The 8,340-nt window shown below is 45.4% G+C and overlaps 1 long non-coding RNA gene across 3 annotated transcripts; it reads left to right on the top strand.

Annotated features, from left to right (window-relative positions):
• The first annotated feature begins 1,345 nt into the window (after positions 1 to 1,345).
• Positions 1,346 to 5,346, top strand: Gm35312. Of its 3 annotated transcripts, none has more exons than XR_001781719.2 (3): positions 1,346 to 1,584; positions 2,753 to 3,351; positions 3,708 to 5,346. It is a non-coding gene; the product is annotated as a predicted gene, 35312 (long non-coding RNA). The 3 variants fall into 3 exon arrangements; XR_001781720.1 differs by lacking the exon at positions 1,346 to 1,584 and adding an exon at positions 2,548 to 2,638; XR_001781718.2 differs by lacking the exon at positions 1,346 to 1,584 and having other exon boundaries at positions 2,652 to 3,351.
• Positions 5,347 to 8,340: the final 2,994 nt, after the last annotated feature.

Here is an 8,340-nt window from a genome sequence, read left to right as displayed (position 1 = left end):
CGTCCAAGAGACTCTGTGTAGAACAAAGAAGAAAATGACAAACTTTAAAGCATGACTGGTGTCCATGGCTCCAGGAAAAAGGAAATTGAAACTATAATATGGAATCATTACATATTTGCTAAAGGGGCCGATATTTAAAAGAGGAATAAAAACGAGCCATCAGTGATGTTTTGTAAAAAGTGATATGATGCAGCAGGGTAAGGGGACATCACTCAGTGGGCCCATGCTGAGCAACGCCCTGCCCCAGCCCAAGGCACCAGCCGCATGGCAAGTCTAGTATAAAATAAAGTTTATTTGGGGGCAAGGGAAGGCAGGTTGAGAAAGAGGTAGAGGCAAAGAAAGGGGGTGGGGGAAGAGAAGAAGAAAAGAGGCTGGCTGGGAACACATGCATAGAGAGGAGGGGAGGGAGAGAGAGAAAGAGAACAGAGAGAGGGAGAGGGGTCAGAGAGAGAAAACAGTCAGAGAACTCTAGAAGCTCAACAGTCCTTTTATAGTGAGCCAGGTTTGTGCCTAGCTGTTGCTAGGTAACTGTTGGGCGGAGCCTAGAAGAACCGCTAACATGGAACAGTCTTATCTCTCATACACTACAAGTGGCAATACAAATGAGCACAACCACTTTGCAAAGACTGCCAGTGCTTTACCTAACAGAACCAAAATGCATGCATATTCTACTATGCATATTCAAAAATGCATGCAAGGGATACTCATGGTCATCCATGGACATTTTCTAGAATATTCATTACAGTGTCATTCATCACTGCTTCAAAATGGTCGCTCTCAGATACTGGTCAACAACAACAACAACAAAAACAAACATAAAACAACAACTGAATTGGGTGCAATGGCACATTCCTTTAATCTTAGCACTTGGGAGGCAGAAGCAAGAAGATCTCTGAGAGTTTGAGACCAGCCTGATCTACGTAGACAATTCCAAGATAACCAGGGTTATATAGAGAGCCTGTCTCAAACAACAAATTGACTTAGATTCTCAGAAGGGCAAACCCTATGTCAGTGGGAGTGGGTTATACCAAACGAACCTCTGGTAACAGTATTGCAGACATCACCAACAGAATGTTGAAGAACAATGTGCTAAGCGCCTTTAATCCCAGCACTTGGGAGGCAGAGACAGATGGATTTCTAAGGTTGAGGCCAGCCTGGTCTTCGGAGTGAGTTCCAGGACAGCCAGGGCTATACAGAGAAACTCTGTCTGAAAACACCACACACACACACACACACACACACACACACACACACACACCAAAAGAGAGAGTAAGGTTATTGGTCCTCCCTGGTGATGGGGAAATAGGGTTTCTTGATGTAGCTGTTGGTCCTCATGTAAGTGGGTTCATTTTGTAAAACCTCATTAAGTTGTGCAACTCTAAACAATGCACTCCCAGTGTTTGTGCTTTATGGCAGCAGGGGTCAGGTTGTCTAGAAGCAGACTGAGATAAGCATCTTTGCGCATGGTCATTGGGGCAGGTGCTCTTGAGAATACTCTCTAGAGAGATGGAAGACTTGGGTGTAGAAGAGGCCAGAGGAGCTACACGACAAAGGCCTCAGACCATTGTCCCAGGAGATCTTCAGGTGAGATGGTTCTATAAGGTCATCTTAGAGTGTGCTTTACACATTCGCTTTTCAGCAGTAAAGTCTCTGATTCTTTGCTATTCCTGTCAAATTAATCAGTCATTTCTTTTAAGTGGTGCTGCTGTAGGGAAGGAAACCTGACCTTGATTGTGGTGTTTTTCTTCAGCATAGGAGAGTGGACTAACCAGAAAGAGGCTCAGCCTGGAGCCACAGGTACCCCCAGGAGAGGGGCCATAGCCACTGCTCTATGCTTTAACAGGAAATATAAAAACAAAGATTCTGCCAGGCAGTGGTAGCACACACCTTTAATCCCAGCATTTGGGAGGCAGAGGAAGGCAGATTTCTGATTTTGAGGCCAGCCTGGTCTACAGAGTGAGTTCCAGGACAGCCAGGGCTATACAGAAAAACAAAACAAAACAAAAAAAGAAAAGAAAACAAAAAACAAAAAAAAAGGAAAACAAAACAAACAAACAAACAAAAAAACAAACAAAGATTCTGATTTGAATCATGAAAGAGAGAAGAAGCCTTAGAAAGGACAAAGGAACAAGATAGGACATGCAGTGTGCACTCTGCCACAGACTGCCATGCAATGAGTACATCTACTGCTGGGACCTTGTCTTGTTTTCCTAACGCCCGGCAGAAGCACACAGCCACATCTCTGCGTTGTGTTAGCAACTTATTGCACATCAAATACAAACAGTTAGGTGTTTGTTCTTAGCTCTTAGAAATGTTTCTGCCCTTGGCTCAGCCTAACCTGATAAACGATACCTATTAGAGGCCCATTATGGAATTTCTTATACCTATTCTGGAACCCCAAAGTATGCTTAGTGCTTTCAGCTTTAATATTTCCAAAGAGTGGCGCCTGCCACCGACCGCTCCTTTGTTCACTGCTGTGGGGGGGAATAAGGCTTATCTGCTCCAACAGGGCTGAGACAGTTGGTTGTTTATAAGAGCTAAGTCTGCTGTTTTCTGGAAGGCGCAGCTGTTGGCCAGAGGCTCTCTTTAGCAAACACAGCACTCGCAGTAGGAGCAAGGGTCTAATTGCAAAATATAGGTGCCCAGGCTCCCCTCTCTGCCCCTGGGCTGAACTGCCTCTCCAAGGAAGGGGCGGGGTTTGCCCTTACTCAGCCCTCACGTTCACTCTTACTCCTTCCCTTTTTCTTTGAAGGGAATGCTGTACAGCGGGAAAGAAGTTGCTCCAAAGGAAGAACATTGATTCAGGGCGAAAAGTAGCCTCTCCTTCCATCCCAGGCGCCATCATAAATGCTCACGAGTTCCAACAGAGCGGCTGGAGCAGGAGCCGGTGGAGACGGAACCAGGAGCTTGGCCAAGGGAAGCTCGTTTCTGGCAAATCTCCCGCCCTTCGCAAACAATTTTCTTTGGACGCCTTTCTTTCCTTCCTGTTCCCTAACCCCTATTTAAACCTGAAGGTGCCCCATGCCTTCACAGCTCTAGCCGTATGTGAGCAGGACTAGGCTGAGTGGGGCAAGAAGCACAGAACCAGATCTGTCATCCTACGTCACCACCTGCGAGCTGCTTTGTGGCTTATGGAGCCGGTCTTGGGATGATTGTTTCCAGAAGAGCATTCTGTCTAGGTGACGAAAGGACCCAGAAGCCTGGGGAAAGCAGAGTGGTACTTGGGGTGTCACTTGATGGACAATCACATTATGTTGAGACCCTGTGTTCAATCTGTAGTACCTACGTCCCTGTCCAAAGAAAAGAGAGCTGCAGATCTACAGCAGTCATTGATATGTTTCGTAAAATGAGGTATGATACAGCGGGAGGGGGGTGCCTTAGCGAGCCCATGCTGAGGCATCCCCCACCCCAAGTACCAGCCATAAGACGGGTCTAGTGTAAAATGAAGTTTATTTGGGCGCGTGAGAAGGGGGCGGGGTAAGAAGGAAATAGACCAGAGAGAGGAGAAAGAAGGGAAGGGGCTGGAACGGGGTGGGGAGGTAGGGAGGGAGGGGGAGAGAGAGGGGGGGGGCCAGAAAAGGGGGGCGGGGAGTTTCAGTCTTTTTATAACTAGCCAGGCTCCTACCTGGCCGTTGCTAGGTAACTGTTGGGCGGGGCCTAGAAGAAAAGAAGAAATGCTAACAGTCATGGTCTTATCTCTTTCCCAGCGAGTCCTTCCTGTAACAGTCTTTAGTTCCAGCACTGCCTGTGGACTTGGCTGCAGGTGCTCTATTAAAAAGCCGCCTCGCCCGGCATGGTGGCGCACGCCTTTAATCCCAGCACTTGGGAGGCAGAGGCAGGCGAATTTCTGAGTTTGAGGCCAGCCTGGTCTACAGAGTGAGTTCCAGGACAGCCCGGACTGCACAGAGAAACCCTGTCTCGGAAAAAAAAAAAAAGCCATCTCAGTGGACAGTTGTGGGGTGGCTTCCCAGAACTGCCTTTCTCTTTGGCAAAATGTTCCTTGAAATTATTGGCATTCTTGTTTCACAGTGTGCATGTGCCTCCACACTGGAGGGATATGTGCGTGACCTACAGTGAGCTGGTGGTAGGAATCTCTTGTCACAGAGATCTTCCCAGTAACCCCAGTAACGTCGTATGGTGTAAGCCAGACTACTAGAAATTCACAAGCAAGGCATGTCACACCAAAGCTAATGGAACAGTGTCTTTCCATTATGATGGGTAAGCTGAAAGAATCTGAACCTTCTGACAGATGTGGTGTGTGTACTTTAACTAAATAAAATCACCTCAAGATACATAAAAGAGAAAAAAAAGGGAGAGTAAATATATATACTCACATATATATACATATATTTGGAGAGAGAGAAGAGAGAGAGAATGTTAATGTGTGGGAGCTGGAGAGAGACCCCAGCCCTGAGGGACACCATTCCTTCAGAAAACCTGGGTTCAATTCCCAGCCCTCACATGGAAACTCACAACCATCTAAACTTCAGTTGCAGGGAATCTGGTCCCTCTGCTGACCTTAGCAGTGCCCAGGCATGCACATGGGACTCACACACACACACACGGAAGAAAAAACTCATAAAATAAAAGACATAAGTCTAATTTAAAAAAAAAAAAGTTTATGTGTGTTTCAGGTGTGTGTAGAGTACACACATGTGAGTGTGGACACAAACACATAATTCTGAATGTAGAGGCCAGAGGTCAACATTAGGTTTTTCCCCTGGATTGCTGTGCACCTTATTTTTCCAGATAGGGTCGCCCACTGAACCTGGAGTTCTGTGAGTCAGCTAGACCAGCCAACGGGAAGGATCAGTCGCCCCTGGCCCTCCCAGCTCTACATCACAGCCACACCCTAGCCAACGGGAAGGATCAGTCGCCCCTGGCCCTCCCAGCTCTGGAGTTATAGGTACACATCACAGCCACACCCAGCTTACGTGAGTGGTGTGGATCTGACTTCAGGTCCTGTGTGTGCATGGCAGGCATTTTAAGGACAGAGTCACCACCTCACTCCTCAGCCTCAGTCCTTTTCTTTTACGAAGTATTATAGATGACATTTTGATATTTATTGTTTTGCAGTGCTGACAATCAAATCCAGGATTTCAGGGTTATACTTTAGTGAGTGAGCTTCAGCCCCACTGAAAACTTTAATATTGTGACCACACACACACACACCTTGTTTCCTAACACATGATGAGCAGACCTTCCATATAGCATAGGCAACCCCAGCTTAATCAATAGCAGGTCCCTCCTCCAGTATCAGAAATGTCCCAGGTGGGTGATACATTACTGATCATTATTTGTATTTCGATGTGACTATAATAAAAACAATAAAATCAGTTCTCTTAAGTTTTTCTTTGCTTCTTTTTTCTTTTAAATATATATTTTTTTAATTTATTTTTAAAGTTTTGTATATGTGTATTCAGAGTAGATGACCAAAATCATATACAATGAAGAAGGACATGTCCTAAGTCAGTTATAAAACCAGCTAGTTTGTGTGTCTATCACTGAAGGCAGAGTGAGCTCGTTTATTAACATCTCTGAGCTGAATGCTCAAGGCTGAAGGTAAGGTTGCCGATCTTCCTAGAGTCGCAAGTCTGAACCCTTGGAGTGAGAAGGGAGTTAGTTTTTATAGGCCATGTTTCTGTATTGCATAATAGCAGCAGGTGAAGGTAGAGAGCTAGTGCCCATAGGAATTAATCTGAAATTTTATGACGCTTTCACTTCCTGCCTGGCTTCTATCCACCAATGTTACTTTCTTAGCCAATGTCACATTGAAGTCAGATTCCAAACTACTCCTGTGACTCGTTACTCAGCTTGGATCCCTTTCCTTCCCCTTCCTCTCAAGATTAATGTATATTCATCGTTCAAAATCTCGGACACTAGCCGGGCTTGGTGGCGCATGCCTTTAAACCCAGCACACGGGAGGCAGAGGCAGGCGGATTTCTGAGTTCGAGGCCAGCCTGGTCTACAAAGTGAGTGCCAGGACAGCCAGGGCTACACAGAGAAACCCTGCCTCGAAAAACCAAAAAAAAAAAAAAAAAAAAAAATCTCGACACCAAGCAGTGTGTATACAGGAGGAGGCTGAGAGGAGGCTGAGGTTAACACTGGGAACTGGCCTCCCTCATTTGCTCCCCATCTTACTTTTGTGACAGTTTCCCACTGAACGGGGAGCTCCCTGAGTTACTTAGGCTGCTAGCCAGTGAGTACCAAGGGGCTGTCTGCTTCTGTTTTACACAGTCCTGGGGATACAGTGAGTGTCACTGTGCCCAGATAATTTTTTTTCCCTGCCCTGAGTGCTGCAGATCTGAACTCAGGTCTTAACACTCACGCGGCAAGCACTTGTGCTGGCTAAGCCGTCTCTCCAGCTACAAAATAATGGAATCTATAATAACACTTTCATATAGGCATGCAACATCCTTTGACTACCTTCTCTTGTTCTCTCTCTCCCTTCCACTGGCCTCCTACTACGTCCCAAACAGCCTCCATCTGCTTTCCTGTCACTGTCTAGTCTAGATGGCACGTTCGAGAGCCTTTCCATGATGTCAATTTCATGGCTCTATAGTCTGCTTTGCTCTCATCCTTTGGCTTCTGACTGCGTGATCTATTTTCACAGTTCGGTGCAGCTCACAGTTGCTTCTTCACTGCCTCTGAGGCTCTGCATCATCCTTCATCCAAAAACTCCTCAGTTAATATTTAATTCAGCCTGTTTTGTCTCCCGAGACCTTGTGCCTTAGCACTGACCCTTCCAGAAGACTCCTTTGCGGTTTCTCTCAAAGCTGCTGGAAAATACAGTTCCTGCAGAAGGACACACTTGATTTGCATCTCAGCTCTGCCACGGTCACCGTGTAACCCCGGGTTCACCTCTAAGCCGGAGGATGCTCTATGGCTTTCCAAAACTTCTTCCACTCAGCTCTGCTGACTTATTACTTGGGTGAATCTTCTACTTCACTGGGGCTATAGTGGTAAAATGTGCTAGATTCAATTTTCAGCACTGAACGACAAACAAAAAAGAATTAACTGCCGTGTGTGTGTGTGTGTGTGTGTGTGTGTGTGCGCGCGTGTGCGCGCGCGCGCCGTGCACACTCTTCTCTTTAATATTATTATGCCAACATGAACTATAATAACAAAAATTCCCAACTCTCAGTGACTTGATTCATAAGAGTTCCCTTCTGCTTAGCAGAGCCTAGGGTACGGGGGTGCTCTCTTCCACCGATGACTCAGCACGGATCTAAACTCCACCCACTCACTACGTGGCTCCTCTACCACAGAATTCTTCCCCTTGCCCAGCCCCATATAAGCAGAGAGAGGGAGAATGAGATCTTACAGGATAATTGGTGTGTGTGTGTGTTCATGAGTGTGCAGATTCATGTTTGTTCAGGTTCATGTGTGTCCAGATGCACATGTATGCATATTTGTGTGTGGGTTAAAGATCAACCTCTGATTTCACTCCTCAAGAATTATCTACCTAGTATTTCAAGATCATCTTCATTGGAACCTGGCCCCACAAATTGGGCTAATCTGGCTGGCCACTGAGCCCTGGATGCTTCTGTCTCTGACTCCCTAGTACTGGGATAACAAGCATCTGCCACCAGACTTAGCTCTTTTATTTTTTTTAATTTTTAAGTAGATAGGTGTTTATCACATAAAGTAAAAATAGAGGGTTTTAAGAGTAGAGGTGAGAAGATTGTTGCTCTCCAAAAGATTCATTAAAATTTCTTTGTTTTCCTTCTTGTTGTTGTTAAACCTTTACTTTTAGAAAATTACAAAGCAAAAAAAGAAAGAAAGAAAGAAAGAAAGAAAGAAAGAAAGAAAGAAAGAAAGGAAAGAAGAAAGAAAGAAAGAAAGAAAGAAAGAAAGAAAGAAAGAAAGAAAGAAAGAAAGAAAGAAAGGAAAAGAAAATTACAAAGCAAAAGTTTTTCCATATTAATAAGATATGCTGAGGGTCAGGAGAAATGGCACAGTGGTTAAGAACACTGACTGCTCTTCCAGAGGTCCTGCCTTCAATTCCCAGAAACCACATGGTAGCTCACAACTATCTGTAATGGGATCTAATGTACTCTTCTGGTGTGTCTGAAGACAGCTAATAAACAAACAAACAAACAAATATGCTGAGAATTTTTCACTAATTAATTAATTTACATCCAAATATAAGCTTCCCCTCCCTCCTCTCCTCCCAGGCCCCTCCCCTCACCCCTCCCCTTACCCCTCCCCTTACCCCTCCCTCCTTTTCTTCTCAGAGAAGTGGAGACCTCCTATGAATATCAATGCCCCTTAGCACATCAAGTTGCAGTAGGACTAGGTGCATCTTCTCCTACTGAGGCTAGGCAAGGCAGTCCAGGT

This window comes from Mus musculus, chromosome 15 (assembly GCF_000001635.26).
Source record: "Mus musculus strain C57BL/6J chromosome 15, GRCm38.p6 C57BL/6J".
NCBI lineage: Eukaryota > Metazoa > Chordata > Mammalia > Rodentia > Muridae > Mus > Mus musculus.
Note: the sequence above shows the minus strand (reverse complement) of the source record. Positions and strands in the feature narration are given on the sequence as shown.